Source organism: Egretta garzetta, unplaced genomic scaffold, assembly GCF_000687185.1.
Source record: "Egretta garzetta isolate BGI_Z169 unplaced genomic scaffold, ASM68718v1 scaffold204, whole genome shotgun sequence".
In the NCBI taxonomy this organism is placed as follows: domain Eukaryota; kingdom Metazoa; phylum Chordata; class Aves; order Pelecaniformes; family Ardeidae; genus Egretta; species Egretta garzetta.
In genome coordinates this window covers 2836732-2855597 of record NW_009259424.1, presented here as the reverse complement: position 1 = coordinate 2855597, position 18866 = coordinate 2836732, and the positions used below count along the sequence as shown (strand labels likewise).

Here is an 18866-nt window from a genome sequence, read left to right as displayed (position 1 = left end):
TGATGGTCAGTTCTGCATCCCTTCCCTCCCTGTCTCCTCGACACCTTTATAAGCAGGGAAGGGGCTGTGAGGGCTGGCTGGGAAGAGTAGATATAAAAATCCTCACTTCTGTTTTGATACTTTGCAACCACAGTACAGGTCTACACGGCAGATCAGCAAGTCTCTGATGTTTGAGAGGAACCACTGCCAAAAGATGGTATTTCTTTGCCTTTAAAAAAAAAAAAATAAGTTGAAACAGTTTATTACTAGGTGTTGTATTGCATCTGAAACTTTCAGTTTCGGTACTTACTTACGTGACGTATATACCAAGTGGAGAAGGATCTTACTAAAACCTTCCAGGATGAAAACTTTCACATTAGCCAGTCTAGACATCTTCTAGCAAATACAAAAGTGGGATTAGGTGGTGCTGCTATTCTGACTCAAATGAACAGAAAAACTAATTAAAAGAAAAAGAGCCTCTTGAACAAAACCAGGTAAACATTGGCTAAAAACAAGCTTAGTTTGAGATGGTGAAATGCTACAATATAGCTTCTTGAGGTAAATCCATTAAAATTCCACACACTTTTAATAGCATATTTAAAGCGTTTGTCTTTGTTTGTCTTATGATTATGTAGAAACTTTAAATAAGAACCTAATTTATCTTTCTAAATTAGAGTAGAAACCTGTCTCATTTGCTTCTGCTTGGTACTTAGCTTTATGCATATCTAGCTGCTAAGTCAAGAGCTTACTGAATTTGTAGCGTCTACTTAATCCCTTAGCTCACCTTAGACTCCTCTTCTAAAAATTTTCACTTAAGTGGGATGAAAATCACTGATTTCTGACACTTCACTGCGTAGCTAGGAAAAAGGACCATGGAACATGTGGTACAGCCTCAGGAAGATACTACAGTTAAATTATACACATCTGTCTGCCCAAGAAAAGGTTTTCTATTTCTTTTGGAATGGGCTTTCAAAAGAATATTTCTTTTTTTCCCCAATTCCTGGTAATTCTCCTAGCTTAGTTTCTACATACATATTCCACAGAAGAGGTAAAGGTTAGCAGTATATTAATATTACTTCTGTACGATGCTGTATGTTTTCAATTAGGCTCACTCCCACAACGATTTCCATATCTAGCCACTTGCTCTTCTTATTTCTTGATAAGTGATGGCCCCTATCAGGAAGTCGGGGGCGAGTCTGTTACTGCTTTGAGTAAACAGCCTAAAGGTCATTTTAGATGTTGGCTTTGACACTCTTGGTTCAATAGCCACCCACCATAGCTGTCACCAGTAAGCTGAAGTTAACCTCATGGAAAAATAGCCTTTAAGTGGGTCCTGTTGTCTCAGCAACAGAACAACCCACCAGTGGGCAGTTAATGGTGGAATGAGGAAAATCCTAGCAAATTCCCCTCACTGACACCCGGCAGAGGCATTTGGTCTGAGGTCAGGATTCGAGTGCTGTAGGTTTTCCCTGAGGTCTGCTAAGGTTATGGGAAAGTCCTTGAGTTAATGGGGTCTCTAAGCCCCAGTGTGCCCACATGGGTGCCACAGTTCTGGCCAGGGCTCAAGGACCTTTTTAATGAGATTTCCCATAGCAGAAATGAAAGCAGCAGAAGGTGTCCCAGCTACATGCACACAGCTGACTACCGCAGGCATGCCTATGTACACCAGAACATGAAGGGGTAAAACCCATGGCTAACGTTGGACCCCCACTTTGGGAGTCCACCAGCACAGCTGTTACACACACAACACCCCCAGCCTAGGCTGCTGCAGGTACTGTTTCTTTCCTTCTGCTCCCACAGGATTAATCCATAGGAGGGCACAGCTTTGCCAAAATAGATGCATCCGCTGCTGGAGTGTTGCCAGTACATGCTACCAGTGAGCCTCCATCAGTAAAAGGTCATTACACTACTGACAGGCCTGGCCACCTTCTCCCACACACCTCTTCAGTGTGAAAGCAGGAATAACCCAGCAGACAGGTCTAGAGATACTATCAACCTGCAAAAGGAGAGGAGTTGCATGACTAGTTCTAAGCTCCAGAGCAAAGGCCAAAGTACCCACGGGGCTGACACAGCAAATATGCCTCCCATTGACCCCTCTATGGATTGCAGTGATGCATGTCCTCCCCCTCTACTCTGCCCTAGTGAGACCCCACCTGGAGCACTGTGTCCAGTTCTGGGCTCTCCAGTTCACGAAGGATGAGGAACTCCTGGAGAGAGTCCAGAGGCAGCCAACAAAGATGATGAGGGGACTGGAGCATCTCCCCTATGAGGAAAGGCTGAGAGAGCTGGGCTTGTTTAGCCTGAAGAAGAGAAGACTGAAATACTTACAAATATCTTAAGGGTGGGTGTCATGAGGATGGAGTCAGACTCTTCTCAGTGGTGCTCAGCAACAGGACAAGGGGCAATGGGCACAAACTGAAACATAGGAGAGTCCAGTTGAATATGAGGAAGAGCTTCTTTACTTTGAGGGTGACAGAGCACTGGAACAGGCTGCCCAGGGGGGTTGTGGAGTCTCCTTCTCTGGACATATTCAAAGCCCGCCTAGATGATGTCCTGTGCAACCTGCTTTAGCAGGGGGGTTGGACTAGACGATCTCCCGAGGTGCCTTCCAACCCTTGCCATCCTGTGATATCCCATGAGGGACACCACCACCCAAGGTAGAATCCAAACTTCATTACAAAATGACCTTTCAGGAAACTTCCCATAAACAAAGGCCATTTTCTCTTCAAAATTAGGTACTTCAGGTTCCTAGGCTCTCATTTTAGGCATCTGAAGAGAAGTATTTCAAAGGTGATGGAACAGACGACTCTCACTAAAGTGTCACGTAAAAAGTTCCTGTGGATTCAGGTCCCTAGGATGCTATTTGGATACTGCCTGGTGCTTCTCTCTCCCCTCGCACCAGGGAGCAGACAGCTTAGTGGCATCTTGGCATCTTGGACACTCCTCATCCTCCTCAGCCTGAACCCAGTACCTCGAGTAACTGAGGCACTGCGGGGTCTTGCAGTGTCAAACCGTATGCCCGGCTGGAAGGCATGGTCTGTGTCCGCTTCACAGAAGTGGAAAAGGCACAGCAGAGCCCAACCCTCCCTGTCCAGCTACAGAGAGAGGCCTGAGTCTCTCCTGTTACAACACTGTTGACGGTTAGTAAAAAAGGGATTTACCCAAGTGAGGGGACAGGCTGTGCTGATAAACTCCACTTTTCTGTTAAGAGAGATCACGCTAGTACATGTGCTCTTAAATTTGTACATGAAGTGCACTTGTATCATCTTTGTCTCACCTCTGTGTAGTTAAAAAAAAACCCCAGAACTCTGAAGAACAGCTAGGGAAGACAGCAAAAATACGTATGTTCTTCAAAGATGCTGCCCTCTTTTCAGAGCTGGACACCCAGGCTACTGTGTCCACCAGCCCCTTTGCTGGAAGACACAGACATGACAGCAGCCACCAGAACATCACCTTCTTCTTTTCCAACCACACTTTGGGATCCTACTGTAGCTGTTGTCACCCCTGGCGCTTCCCTCATGTCCAGCATGGGCTGTTCTGCCGCCCCTAGAGATGAAATCTCTGGTTTTTAGAAGTCATTCCTAGCACAATTCGCTCAGAGTAGCATTACCATGCAGGTGCTAATGGAGAAAAACTCCCGAGGACACAGCCCATTGCTCTTTTTCCATCCCTCCACTCCACGGGAAGCAGAGCTCAAGGCTTCAGAGACCTCGGCAAAGGCAGTCAAGCCCAACTTCCACAGAGCCCTGCTATCGTACAGGCACCGTCATCGCTGTTTTCTCCAGACATGGGGCTCCATTTCTCCAGTACATAATTTTCACTTCGCGCTAAACAGACAACAGAGTGCGAAAACTCCCTTTTTTGGGTTTGACATTATCATACGTACAAGAAAACCATCTGCAGTTTTCATCTTCGGCTTTTGCTCCAAGTTGGGATCCTTCAGTTACTTTTCCCCGATACATTTTCCAGCCCAGGCACTAATTCAGTCTACTCCTTCAGTCTACTCCCTGCTCCAGCCGCTCTCCCCCTCTGTAAGCAGCGTCTGCCTTCTAGCGTGGTGCAGGATTTGCTAAACCTGAGCAGCGTGCTTGTAACCCTGGGATGCTGTACCGCAGAGCGGGCTCCTGGAGCCCAGTGCTTACCCCAACGGCGGCACAGCCCCAGCACCGCGGGCTCGGGAAGGGTAGAGTAGCACAGGTGGGACTTTGCTGCAGTCCGATACTGCAACCTGTTGTATCCTTCTAGTTCGAGGAATCTGGGTAGAGAAAACACAAGCTGTATTTAAGCAATAATACCTTCTGGGGATGTCTAGCAACAAGAAGCGTTCCGAGGAAGGAGCTGTGCCTCTGGCCTTTACCCTCACCCGTCAACAACTCCCAAGCTGACAGAGTTAAAATAGCTGACTTAGAAGTCGTAATTGCTATTCTCAGCAGTAAAATACAAAAACGTGTTGGTTGGTTTTTGGTTTTTTCTAATGTACCTTTTAACATGCTGCAAAGTTAAACACAGCCTGCATGTTACCATGGATATAATTTCATGTTTATAAGGCTGGTCTTTTCTGGCAGGTAAATGCCTGCCTGGGAACAAATAGCAGAGCAGGCTGTTGTTTGGCATTTTGCTCCCTCTATGATGACAGCTAACTACTTTTTCTATTAACAAGCTTTTGATTTTACGGGAATTTCTCTAGGAACGGGGTTCATCTCACTGGCATGAAACACGTTCCAGCTGATCCTCCAGTTTGTGAGAGCAGAGCCCTGCGCTCAGTGGCCCTACTCAGGAGAACCAGGGCCACAGCATCAAGTCCCAGCATCTTTACGTATCTGCCATGGCTGGTATCAGACAGTACACAGCACAGGAAAACACGCTTCACCTCTGCCTGATGAAGAGTCCCCTCCAAACCCAGAGCGCAGGGCTTGAGCTAGAACTAACTTTTACTCAGCATAAAACCATGATAAATTCTGAATAAACTCAGGCAACGAAGCTGGGTTTTCATTTGAGGCGAGGGGCAGTTTTATTCCCCACAGTCCCAGGAAAAAATCTCCAAAATGGAATTACTAAGTTGATTCATATCAAGTTGAAATCAGCTGCATTCAAGAAGAAAGGCTAATGGAATAAGAATAAAATCCAGACTGGCAGGAAGGTAACACTGAGTCCAAATGCCTCCTTCACATTCACACTTCATTACTTGTGCCCACAGCTATTTCAAAAACTGTGCGGGTATTCCTAGCCCTACTGAACAACTCCTGTGGCAAAAGTCACCCAGTCTTCGGTGGGACAACGTTTCACCCCTCAGTGCATAAGCCCAGGACTAGCGTTTGGCTGCTGGCTGGTAACGTGTAGTATTGTAACCACTCAGCTGCTCCTGCTAGAAGATCTGAAATAAGATGTAATTGCACCAGCAAGTCTGGGGATTACACACCACACCATGTCCCTCCAAATCATGCAGCCGGAGTGTTTACCTGTGGCTGTCTGTGGCTGTCATGAAAAGTTCAGCACCTATTTCGGTATCAGAGATGCCTATCAGTCAAACTTGACTTCAGCTTTTGAAGTGGGTGGAGAGCAACACCGCCCCTTTCCTGTACCGAAGTCTGCAACAAAACTGCATTTTACTCACAAACATATTGGTAGTTCTGTTGTGTTCTGACTTTAAAAAAAAAATAATAATCTCATTGGACAGACACTACCAGCAAGTTTCTCCACTCTGTGGAGTGTCTTCACAGCCCTCCCACATAGTGAAAATGACTCAGACAAAACTACTAAATTTAGGGCATTGGTATTCTATGTGTTACGCTGGTGTTCATACAAGTAATGCCTTAAACAGTAAATTTCTGAATTAAGCATTCAGGCATCTTTTCTGTGCTGCATCTGCCACTGAAACAGAACGGCGATGAAGGTGGGCTGAGGAGGAGGTTATTTGGATCGTGATTCGGGTTGTGTTTTGGCTAGAGCTAAATGTGAATTTGAATGAGGTTTGCGTGTACTTTTTAGAAATATCTATTGACCCGATATCATGATGTTTGATCTCAAGTGATGAGATCATGCAAGATTAGCTGCCCTTGGGAGATTCCCTTCATCTCAGGCAAGAGACTGCAGGTTTTGACTCACAAATGGGGATGATTTCTCTTGGGATGACTAGACCGATTCCCATTTCTCAGCATCCAACTCACCCATCTCTCTGAGGTTTCCCTCCTGCAAGGATGGCTCATGAAGCAGCTGCTGAACTGATGGTTGCAAATCCACGCAGTCAATTAAATCCATACTTCTGTAATTCAATATAAAAGTACATAGAATTATTGCAATTTTATACTTTGCAAATCACTCCCTGCTTTGCAAGTAACAGCCATCCCTGCAGCAAGGGCAAGGTACTCTGGAAGAAAGCAGTGGTGACCAATTAAAGGCAAGAAGTTTTCTGGCTATTGTTCACAAGCCCGGGCTTTGCAGAGAGATTGGCCATGTGGCCACCACCCAGAAAAAGGGACAGCAAGTCCTTGGCCAAAAGGGGAGCAGAAAAAGCAACGAGAGGGATGGGATGAGAAGGGGAAAGGGAGAAAGAGGAGTGCTCTTTCTCCAAGCATCTGCTTGGCTAAGGCAGTCTTTCCTCTCTGCTTGCCTAAAATCACCAACAAATCAGCATGAGATGGAAGCCAGGCCAGCACCAGGCCAGGAGACCATGCTGCCCTTCAGGCTGACCACACCACCCACGGAAGCCAGCAAGAGTTTTGCATGGGTTTCTCAGGGAAGGACACAGAAGCAATGACTCATCTATCGGTGAACTTTGGCTCTTTATCTGTTTGCCAGATGTCCCCAGAAGGGTGTGGTTTTCTTAAATATTTTTGTTTTTTGAAACTGTTGAATAATCTTTACAAATATAGTTCACAATCTGTTACCCAATTAACACCGTGCGATTGCTAGGAGCGATCTGTTTACATCGCACATTTCCACCGCATGCCCTTTCTTTGTTCCTCATCACTGGAGCATAACTCGTTAATAAAATTAGGTTCATGAAAAAACATTTTCAGATAATCTGCTGTAGCTTCCAGAAATGCTTATGCTGGCCTGATGTGCAGCATTTCAACCTGGGAAGTTGGGCATCCTTGCCTAAAGTTCTGTAGAGCAGACAGAGAGTAAATCTTTTCAGTACAACCCCAGAGCTGTACTTGTATGTACACATGCCCCCGAGGATAATTTCTGTAGTACAATGTTTATCCTTGTCCTGACTCCACCTGAGAGGCAGGGATCTTACAAGTCCCCAAAGTGCCCACTTAACAGAAGCTTAAAAATCCATGCCTAGAGGCAATCTAGAGGGATTATTTAAGTTCTTCCCTTGCTCTAAGGCAGAATAAATAACATAGAACATCTCTGAAAAATATTTGCCAGCCTTGTTCTTGCAAAAATTCAGTCAAGAAGATTCTACTTTCCCCCTAAGTAATCTGTGCCGTGATTTTACTACTTGTGCAATTAGAACATTTTTCCCAATGCTTGAGCCTTGTCTCTTTACCTTATCACTTCATTAGTGATATTTGTGCAACCAGGCAACTTTGACTGGGTCCAGTTACCCACTCTTATCACCCAGATTTTGACTGGTAACCTAGTCACCAGAGAGTATAATGAAGGATGATGTTGAAAGCCAAGATCAAGAGATATATCAAGATCAAAAGAATATCTGTATGATATCTACTGCATACTCTTTTTTCCTTAGCTAGTTGCCTATAAACTGGGAAATTACATTAGTTTATCATTAATCACTCTCGGCAGTTAGATGTTTTAATCATTTCACAATCCAGATCTGTACAGACTGTCTGATAGTCTGTTCCACTATCTGTCCGGGAATCCAAACCTCTTTCTTAAGTGGATTCAGCTTCATTCACATTTCCTTCTTTAGAATACTTAAAGGGGGCTTATGAGAAAGACGGGGACAGACTTTTTAGCAGGGCCTGTAGCAATAGGACAAGGGGCAATGGTCTTAAACTAGAAGAGGGCAGATTCAGACTAGATGTAAGGAAGACATTTTTTATGATGAGGGTGGTGAAACACTGGCACAGGTTGCACGGAGAGGTGGTAGAGGCCCCATCCCTGCAAACATTCAAGGCCAGGTTGGACGGGGCTGTGAGCAACCTGATCTGGTTGAAGATGTCCCTGCTCACTGCAGGTGGGGTTGGAGTAGATGGCCTCTAAAGGTCCCTTCTGTCCCAAACTATTCTGTGTTTCTATGATTCTATGCACAGGCAAGACCTCCTTAGTAAGACTCAGCTAAAATAACTTCGTAATAACTTCTACCTTGTGAAACAGAGTTGCCCAAGATGGTGATACATTGAGGTTTTTTACCTTACTGCCTTTCCAAGCAATATCCAGATAAAGTGTCCATTGCCGCTGAGGCTTGGCTACTAAGTGCTTCCAAGAATCACTCAGAAACTTCTTTCTACTTCTCCCAGGGAAGTGGCTTAATCTACACCCACCTTTCAAAGAGGCTCTGTTCTTTCTCTTTTCTAGCTTCACCCAGACAAGTCTATCCCTCATTTAGTCCACAACTTCAGAACAAGCATGGATAATGCTTCTTCGTTTCTCCAAGCCTGTCCTTCCAGAATGAGCTGTACGAATACTCCAGTCCTGTGACTTATCCCAGCAAATTTCTAACATGACTATTGAGTATTTGATTCTATGCTACAACATCTGGTCCTTTCCATTTTTCCCATGTTTGTACTGACATTACCCTCTTAGCCTTCCAAAGGGGCTACTGTAATATTCGGTCTTTTAAACTTTACAAGGTTTTTCTTCTACGTGTGTCTTAATTTTTACTGACCAAGGTAACTTTTGCACTGGCCTTTTCCAAACTGAGCATAAAGCCCTCTTCTCGCTAGGCTGGTGTATGGTGCAATGTGATGGACTCATATTTCTTCATCACCTAAGCGCCACCTCACCCCAGCAGGCCGGTGCAAGAACATCCGCTCTTACGCAGAAGGAGGGATCTCCTGTCAACAACACCTGAGAAATTCATACCCTTTCCTTCAAAATCTGACATTAGCAAGTGCTAAATATTTTATTTCCACACTTCTGATGAAAAAAAAAAATGAAGTGGTTTGGTGTTCCTGAATTGAAACATTTCATTTCAATGAGTTGAACCAAAGCAAAATATTTTGGTTGACCCTGTTTGACATCAGTTTGCCTCATCCATCCAGAGCGAGGCTCTCTGGCCAAGCTTTTTCCTGTGATCCAGCACTACAGCCACTAAGAAGGGAGACTGCAATGCACCCTTGGTTAGGTAATGCAGAGGTGGGGGTGGCTGTAAGAAATAACCAGGATACAATGCTACCTGTCCCCAAAATACCACGGCAGCTCGGGCAGATGGCTCAGACTTAATATTAAGTAACACTCAGCAATCCAGCTCAACAAACTGTTTTGAAATAGATCAAACTGACTCAAAGCAAAATATTTCAGTTATACCTTCCTCATGAGTCCTTCTTAAATCACAACTTCTCAGAAACTTTGCATAAAAGTCACTTCAACACCAAGTATTTTTTAACATAATATAATTAGCAACTGTAGAAATAGATCAGTCATCATGACTTGCTGCACAGGAAGATCAGAATACTGATTCATACATGTTTCATATACATTGAATTGCTCCAGAGGCTCAGTGCTTTTACATCTTCTCCACACCATGACAATTCAAAAGGAGGTCTTTGCTCTCCAATAACTTGCACATGATGGGAAGTGATGCTAATCATGAGAACAACCAGAAAAGTCTTTTGAGCCAGTTAGATGGCACCAGTCACAATGCCATTAGTCATCCCCTCCTCAATCTGAGGAGAAGGAACCAAAATTATCATTCATCTACTCCTGAAGCTGCAAAAGACACAAGGGAAGTGTACTATTTCCCATTCTTATTGCAATCATCATCACACAAAGTGACACAAGATGCTATTTTCTGCTCCTGTTGTAGGAGAGCAGTGGTTACTTTCTGTGTAGGTTTCAAAAGAGAGACTTTGATCTTATTTAACTGCTTCACTCTCCTTCTCCTGCGCCTGATCAGCACATGACCAGGAAAGGAAACGGGACCAGAAAATGCTGCAGAGTAAGAATCCATACAGCCTGATGCCATCAGCCTCTGCAGCTTCTAAGGGCAAGATGACTGAGATGCGACTGCTGGTTAACAGAGACGGTGGCAGAGGAGGGAGTTGTCAAATATGGTGCCATGACTCTGCACAACAGTGAGAATAACAAAAAAAGCATGAGGATCGATAACTGATGTGTGGAAAAGTGGACACAGAAGGAAAACCTCCCAAAAAGTTGATAGAGAAGCATCAGGAGAGGTTAACTGCAGAGCGTTCAAAGTGGATAACTTGAAGAACAGATCCAGGAATAACACTGGAATGGAGAGACAGACTGCCCTGGAGCAGCCAATCTAAGAAGCCACACATCAAAATCTTTATACTGCTGAGATCGATGAGATATGTACCACTTACCTCAGTGAGCAGAGACATGGAGGAAATCCAGGAGGAACCGACAGGCAGGAGAGGCTGACCAAACCCTGTGTCTCCACAGCAAGATGGTTTGGGCATCTCAGAGATGCTGGTGTAGTGATCTAGCTCGCTTCCACCCACAGCCATGAGACCAAACTACCTAGCAGCCCTGGTGGGTACAGAGACCTTTGTATACGACATTGTCCCAATATGACAGGTGCCCTTGAACTGCTTGACAGCTACATACATCTCCAAGGCATGGGTTGACCAGCTCTGGATATGTCAGCTCTTGAAGTCCCTCCAACATTTTGTTATTGGAAGACAGAGGTAGTGAAAAAGAGGAAGAAAAATCAGAAACATCAACCCTTCTGACAGATGGGAGACCAGGTTAATGGTGAAGTGATGTTCTAGAGAAGCCAAGGAAAGATCTGTGGCTTGGGAAGCCCAGACTCCTCCAACACATCTGGGGAGACTCTGCCAAGGTTTTTATGGCCATTGCTCCTCTGGGCTGACATTTTGGTTCACTGCCCAATTAGAGTTTGCCCTTGAAAGACTTTATGAGATAGATCCTCAGCTAGAGTAAAGAGTGCCACTGCTTTCTAGAAGCATGGTGGGTTTGAGCAGGAGACAATTATGCCCCAGATCTCAGACTGGCAGGGGGGTTTCCTCAAGGGAGCTACACCTGACAGCTTCACAATGAAGGGCAGTGTTATCCATTGTGTGAAACTCCAATTCAACAAAAAAATGTGAAACTGAGTTTAGAAGAAGACACGGTAACAGACGGTACCGAATCCAAGTGGCAAAGATCACAATTGCTTCTTTACATTTCTCATTTTGTCTTTTTTTTTTGGTGTGTGTGTATGTGTGCTTCAGCCCCAGAGAAACAGATTATGACTCAAGATGTGGAGCTTATTAAACTATAATATACTAAAAGAAGATTTGTCTGTGTTGATAAATCTGGAGTGTGATAAAGCAAGATACTCCTCTGTAAACACTGAGATACCTCCCCAGGATTTCTCATAATTATGAAATAATTCAGATTATCTCCAGAATTAGTCTTAGATTTGAATGCCAGCACTAGAGAGAATGAACTAAAGCATGCCTGAGCAAGATAAATCAGATAATCTAAGACTATATATGTATAAAAAGATAACGAAGAGGGACAACCGGAATAGTGCGTGTGTACTGCAGTTGTTGCTAGACGTTAACTTTCTACAGACAGCTACACTGAATCCAGTTTCATTCTCTTCAAAAGATGGTATCTAAAACGTCCTGATTTGTCTTTCACACTGTGCACTAGAAATAACTTGACCACGGTAGAATAAGGCTCACAGCAGCCCTCTTTTGCCCAGAGAAAGAGAGATAAACTATAAAGATACATTTTTAATTATGTTCCAGTGCTCATTTATAACAAATGCCTGTGTGCACCATGCTAGCAACATAAAAGGCCTCTAACTCTGAGGTGGCCCCCGCTTTGCCTGGTATGAATAGAGCAGCAGTAATCCAAGAAGTTCTGATGTGTCCCACAGGAAGGGGAAGAAACTGTGTGTACAGAGCATCTTCAGACCAGTACGCTTTTATCTTCCCAATAGGAAAAGCACTTTAGTGAAGAAAACTACAGCCTCAAACTGACCTAGATATGCTGCTGGCATGAGGAACCCAGGAGCGAGGTTTCTGACAGATGAACTCAGTCCACCTTCTACCAGACTTTAAGGTATTTCCACCCTAGCTGTCTATGTACGTCCTGCCAAAGTCACAGCTGCCCTTGAAGAGTCAGCAAAAGGGAACCTCCGTCTCCTCTCATCACGCCAGGGATGGTCACTGAAGATGTGGCAAAGAGCAGCTCTGGGCATACCCAGTATGCTCAAGCATCTGCAGCACATCGGTCTGTCTGTGGGCAACAGCTGCCTTTGCAGACATGCAGCACTCCAGGCTCTCTTTATGTTCATTTGCATATAAGTACTGCTACTTGGAAATTAAACTCACACTTCCCTGGCTCTGAGCAAGAAAAGCATTGGCCCTTTAGCCTAAAGCTAGTGCCTAGTCTAGGCTAATCATGCTGGCTCTCTCCATGACCAGCAGAAGCAGCCAGTATTGCTAGATGATTCACTGTCTTACCTATCTGATGAATCACTCTGGCTGTCTTCAGTGATGACGAAGAAATGGAGAGCACCCATACACTTTGCTTAGACTAGACCCCTAGCCTTCAGACAGCTCAAGTAGGATAAGATACATCCCACCTGGATGGTCTTTTTCATTTGAGTGTGTCCAATAGTCAAGACATGAAAAAGGAACTGAGACTGTGGCTTCTTGACACAATAACCATATAAAACTATCATGAAAGCAGTAGTCAAACACCACTTATATTAATGACAATAAGACAAAAGGTAATTCTCATAGAAGTCAACAGCTGTTGTACACAAAACTCAAGCGTGCCACAGCCTACCTGTGTGTAGACGTGTATCGCCCATATGCCCAATATGAAGGCCACTGCCAAATCGCCTGCTGTGTATGTTTTCAAACAGAGAAGAAGAAAAGGAGCCATTGGGCCAAGGGCTTGGAAACCTGGTCATGGGGGTCCTTCTGCATGATCTTTGTATCCTGCATGGAACTTTCTGTCCAGAAAAACACCTGTAACCCTGCCCTTTCAACATAGCTTTGATTTATTTCCTTGACTTGGCTTCTGCAGTATATTTAACCCTTCCATAGTGAGTCTGCTTGGGCCCAAGCTCCATAGCTGAGGACACAGCAGTGAAGAACAAGGCTCTGCTGGTGCAGAAGCAGCTGGGCTCTCTCCTGCTGGCTTCAAAGCTCTTGCAGGGGCTCAGCAGGCAGGGTGGGCTGCCGGGCTTCTCCCTGCAGTAGCAGCATTGCCAGGAAGCAGAAATGACCCAAGGGGACCCAAGGGACCGCAACATCACACAGAGGTCCAAGATTTGCACGCAGTGATCTTGGAGCAGCTGCCCATTTTGCAGCGGGGGTTTCTGCTGTGCCCATGAGAGGGCAGGTCAAGCCCCAGTGGAATAAGCCCAGGGACGGGATCAAGTTCGACCGGCTGTGAAACACCTAGCTGCATGGTGTGACATGGCCCTTCATCTCCTGGGGGGGAGTGGGATTTTGTGCATTTTCATTCTAAACACATAAAGCAGGTAGCTAGATGAAATACGACACAGTCAGGCTCCGAAAAGGCTTCTTGTAGGTGTGAAGTCTGCAAGAGACGTACATCATTCTTCATTTAACACTTGGTTGGTCATTGACTTGTGGATTGTGCTCCTTCTGAAAAATTCTAACTATTCTTTTTAAATGGAAATTTTGACCAGAGTAATTGAGATGTCTTTAAACACAGATTTGGCACAGAGACTGCAATGGCAGTGAGATACGGATCTGGCTGGGCTGGTACCTACCCTGTGGCTGAGGCAGAACAGCAAACGCCTATGTCAGCTACAGTTGGAAAGAAAAAGGGTTTCTGTTTGAGTCAGCCCACAGCATCAGGCAGCCAGGCACCGACTGCTCCACTGGGCTCCCCAGGCTTAGGAGAGCATCCCTCACCAACCAGCTTCTTCAAAGATCAGTCCCATGCAAGTGTATGCCACCAGCCGCAATGTGCTTATTATGCAATATAAAGTGAACACATCGAGAGCACTACTTACAGCAGCGTGTCCTGTACAATGCCTTACAGGATCCTATTTCCAAGGCTTATAAATCAGCCAGGCTGTCTAGACCAAGTTCTGTATGGGCTGTGGATAGATGGACCACAAACCAAGAGCAGCAGCAGGCCACAGTCTCTTCCCTGCAAATATTTTCATAAATAATGGAAATCAGTGCATGAAAGACAGGAGGAGAATATCAAGTGTACACAACATTCATGAGTTACGCCTAGCAAGAACGCATGCACACACACCAATTTACTTTCTTTTCACTTGGTCCACATCTGACCTTGCAATGTTCATTGAAGTAACAGAACTGCTTCAACTACAAAAGTCATCTTTCAAATAACATTTTTCAACTGTTAATACGCTCCCACACTTAAGCTAACCAAACTTTTAACTACCCTTTAGCCTAGTATTTTCATATAGGTATACTACCAGAATGGTAGGGAATAGAATATATTAATATATTTAATATAAACATCTATTTTAATAATTGACAGCACATGTCAAAGTCAACAAACCACAGAGCTCAGGCATGCAATGTTATTGGTTTCTTAACTTAGCAAACAGGGGATTTTTGACTGCATTTAAAGAGGAAATCAGCAAATCAATACTGTAGAAGGGAGAAGCATAAAATTACTCAAGTTACCACAGAAACAAATTTAAGCAAACTGGTGCCACAAATCAAGTAATTAGGCAAAAAGAAGAATTAAATCTCTTCAAAAATTAATGATTTATGATACTATGTCAAGTTTGGGACATAAATATTTCTTATCTTGCAGCCTCTATTCCTTCAACACTTAGATTCATTTTATTCATGTCTTTCTAATACAGGGGAACTCGGCCAAGGCCAAGTAGTGAACAGTCAGGCAATGTTCTGTTACCCCTGTCTCTCCCTTGAGAAGCAGAGAGCGCATTTTATGCCAAATTATTCCATGCACAGGGAACACTGCAATAGTGGGTACATACAACCTCACCACGGATTACAGGATTAGACTCCTGTGTATACCCCGGAGCAGTCTAATAAATTTAAATTAAACTACCATCAAGTAGACAGAAGCAGTGTTTTTACTCTTGCCCTAGAGTACAGCAAGAAACGTTTCCTTATCTTGTGGCGATGGTCAGTTACGGTTTAGTTCTTTTTTAAGCAGCCAACAAATCCTATCTTTTGTGCAGATGTCAACTATCCGTATGTAACTCAAAAAACAGTACTACTGCTACCAACTTTCCATATCTGCTAATTAGACCGAGCCTTTTGAATTACCTGAACGACTGGCATATAAAGAATAAGGCAGATGCTTAACTGACCCCACAAAGAAACAACGTCTGTCACCCAAGAGTCAAATTCATTAAGCATGTGACGTGTATTAGCACCAGGATAGTGGTGCTCACACGTGTTAGTTACGTACATTATTCTCTACAGAAATTACTTTAATCCAGTGAATAGAAATATGTCATTCAAACAAACAGTGAATAATAATCAGTGTAAATCCATAGGTTATTGTGAGTATTGGATTATTAAAGAGGGTCAAATTCTGTTGTTGTAAATGTATTTGCAACACTTGCTAAACTCCAAAAAATATATAAAAAAAAAATCATAAATCTCAACACAGAAATAGCATGGCACTAGTTCAGCATGGCACTTGTAGAGAAATCATTGCTTTGGTTCACTGGTGAAGAGGGTTTTCACTGGACATACACACAAACGGAAGATAAACCATACCCGCATGGACTGAACTCACCCAATGAAGAAGGCAGGGCCAATACAGAGAGATTTCCAGCTGCCTTGCTGCCACATGCGGGCCTGCATTTCCCCACAGGGCACCGGTATCACAACCTGCCAAAAGGGTTTCAGCACCAGGGGCTACTTCTGTAATCAAATCTGGTAGCCATTCGCGCTCTTGCAAACATTAAAAAATGATGAGCAGAAGAGGAGGGAATGGAAGTTTCCCACAGGCTTCTTTCATCTCACCCTTACTATGTACAGGTTTTGCTCAGAGCTTTGGAGAGGCAAAGCTGGGAATATTTGCCCTGCTGCTACCCTTCAGAGGAGAGGTACTTTATTTCTGCGCTAGATTAATGTACTGTGCTATGTATTTGCCTTGTTACCGAGTTCTTCCTGCCAAGAAGCAAGTTTTCCTAAATACCAGCAGCAGACAGAGAACTTTGAAGGTTTAAATCCTTATGCTCTTTTAGCTGGACATCAGCAATGACCATTTCTTCAATAGCGCATAGTGCAAAGGGGTGGTGTTTTTACTGCAGGACTACAATCTGATAAGGAGCCAAGACTCGAGCCAAATCTCAGCAAAAAGAGAAAGAAGAAATAGTACGTCTTCCTCTTTTTTTTTTTTGTTGTTTTTTTTTTTCCTTCCCCTACACAGAACATTACCAAACTGGCCTTTAATGTAAGCACAGCTCACAGAAATAATTCTTGAACGCCCATTGGTGGAGAGTCCGTTTCCTTCTCCTTTCAGGTTGAAAAGGAAACTTTCTGTGAGTTTACTGTAATGGAGTGTTTTTCTGTATCAGAAACAGCCTCCCCCCCCCAGCCACAAGATGAAATACCAGCAGCCCACTCTGTCACTAGTTCACTATTAGGAAATTACATGGGAGGAAAGACACAGCACAAAATTCACAGGGAAAAAAAAAAAAGAAAGAAAGAAAAAAAAAAAAAAGACATCAGCAGTGGTGGGAGTGAATGAACAAGCTTAATAATGAAGCCAGTAAAAAGGAAAATACCCTCTGGCTAATTGATAATAAAAGGTTACTTGAGGCAAAGGGTCAGATCCTGAGCAGTGTAAAGTGGCCCAGCTCCTTCAACCTCGGCAAAGCTACAGCAACCTACAGCAGCTGCAAAAAGCCCCAGGAGACAGAAAAACCCAGCTATAAAAATGGAATTGGAGGTCCACATTTTGAGAAGCTTCCACTCACTTTTAGCACCAGACTGAGGTACAGAGGTGACTCTGAGGGTTTGTTTCTGCGGGGGAGTTCCTGTGAAGTAAGCTGAAGTGTGAATTTACACTGCTGGGTCTTTAAGTAGGCTGTAAATTCATACCCTAGCCTATTTTGTAGGGATTTCCCCAAGTAGATGAGCCCTAAATTGGCCTCCTAATCACGGAGGCAGACAAAATAAATAGATGTTTTCAAAACTGCAGACCCAGACAGGAATCTCTCTATTGCTTGCAGGGGCAAGTGGGTACCAGATAGCATATATCGCAGTCCTGCAAGTGTAAGGTGCCCTTCTTTCCACTCCCAAAGCCCCCTCCCATGATGGCTCTCGGCATCCCTCCACTTCAAGACAGACCTTCAAAACCCCTGGCCCTGTCTCAGCCTCATGCCAGATTTCCATGCCTTGGCTCTTCCCTTCCCCATTCCAATTCCACATCTGGGCGTCCATGTTCTCCTTGCGTACTTTCCCCTGACCCTTGGGGGAAGCAGTAAAACTGTCCTGGTGCAAAGGTGTCTCATCCGACCAGTTCCTTGCCTCTGAACCAACCTAACCATGTCCTGTTCAGTCATGCCTCACCCATTCTCCAAGGCACTGGAATCTTGGATTAATGGATGCCCTTCAAAACCTCCTTTGGAAACACCAGGTTAACTCTGTGCAGACAAATCATAGAATCATAGAATCATCTAGGTTGGAAAAGACCATGAAGCTGGGCCAGATTACTCACGCTACCTTGGCTGGAAGATGCTTTCACATGCAGCTGAATGGGAGGCAGGAGACAGAGGAAGCTGTCAGTACGGTCACAGCTTCATCAGGGTCCTCGGGCTGGGCGCTTTGGTCTTCAGCAGGCTGGGGCGAGTGGCTTGCACCGCACGAGGCCTGGGCCGTTTCACTGGGAGCCGCAGTGAGGCTGTAATAGGGCACAACACAAATTAGCCTTGCCTAATCTGCGGCCCCACACTGGTGCAGCAGCTGCCCGTGCTGCTCTGCTGTGCTGGCTCAGGCACTCGCTGCACCAGTTTCAACTGGGTCCCACCTGCGGCCGTACCACTAACACACAGTGGCAGCAATGTATCCTGAAGGATCCTTTTCAAGAAATCGGTTTAGTAATATCCTCTTGTCTCCTGATGAGACACCATCAGGTGTCTCAAAAGCAGCTTGGAACGCTCCCCTTCAATGAAATCCCTGGTTTTGCAATGCATGAAAAAGAAAGTCAGTCAATGCTTAGAAGTTTGAGCCTTAAGATCAATGAGGGAAGCAAAAAGGCATATAACATCTTCTGATATCAGCAGAAGGAACCAGCCACAGTGAACAGTCATCACATACCCTACAGTATTCCATGCTGTCCTTATCTGCTGGAGCAGGTAACAGCAGTCTGAAGAACAGGAACCACTTGCTAACAGGTACAAGACTGAAAAAGCTATCTGAGAGATGCAGTGACCCTCCCAGCACTTAGAGAATCATAGAATCGGTTAGGTTGGAAAAGACCTTTAAGATCATCAAGTCCAACCGTTAACCTGACCCTGCCATTAAGTATCAAGTAACTGGACTAAGTAGAAGTTTCATCTTTGATGCATATGAAGGTTTTGCACAATAAGCACCTCTGAGCACGGAAAGAGCTCAGCACCTTGTAAGAGCTGATGGCTGTACTGCAGACCATCTCCTCCATTCTGTTACCTCAAGCTTTCTTTGTGTCCCTTTTCTTTGTACCATCTGCAAACATCTCTGCAACTGAGTTGTACCAGCAAATGCACTTAAAGAAAGCCAGCACCTGAGCTTCACAGGACAGCCTTCAGGGAAACTGAAGTTTGTATCAGCTCAGGAGCATTT

General features: G+C 44.5%; 1 long non-coding RNA gene across 1 annotated transcript; it reads right to left on the bottom strand.

Moving 5' to 3' along the window:
• Nucleotides 1-4044: 4044 nt before the first annotated feature.
• On the bottom strand, nt 4045-18398 carry LOC118452083. Its single transcript, XR_004841742.1, has 3 exons — nt 17769-18398; nt 6147-6241; nt 4045-4234 (listed from the first exon to the last, which is right to left on the bottom strand). It is a non-coding gene; the product is annotated as an uncharacterized LOC118452083 (long non-coding RNA).
• Nucleotides 18399-18866: the final 468 nt, after the last annotated feature.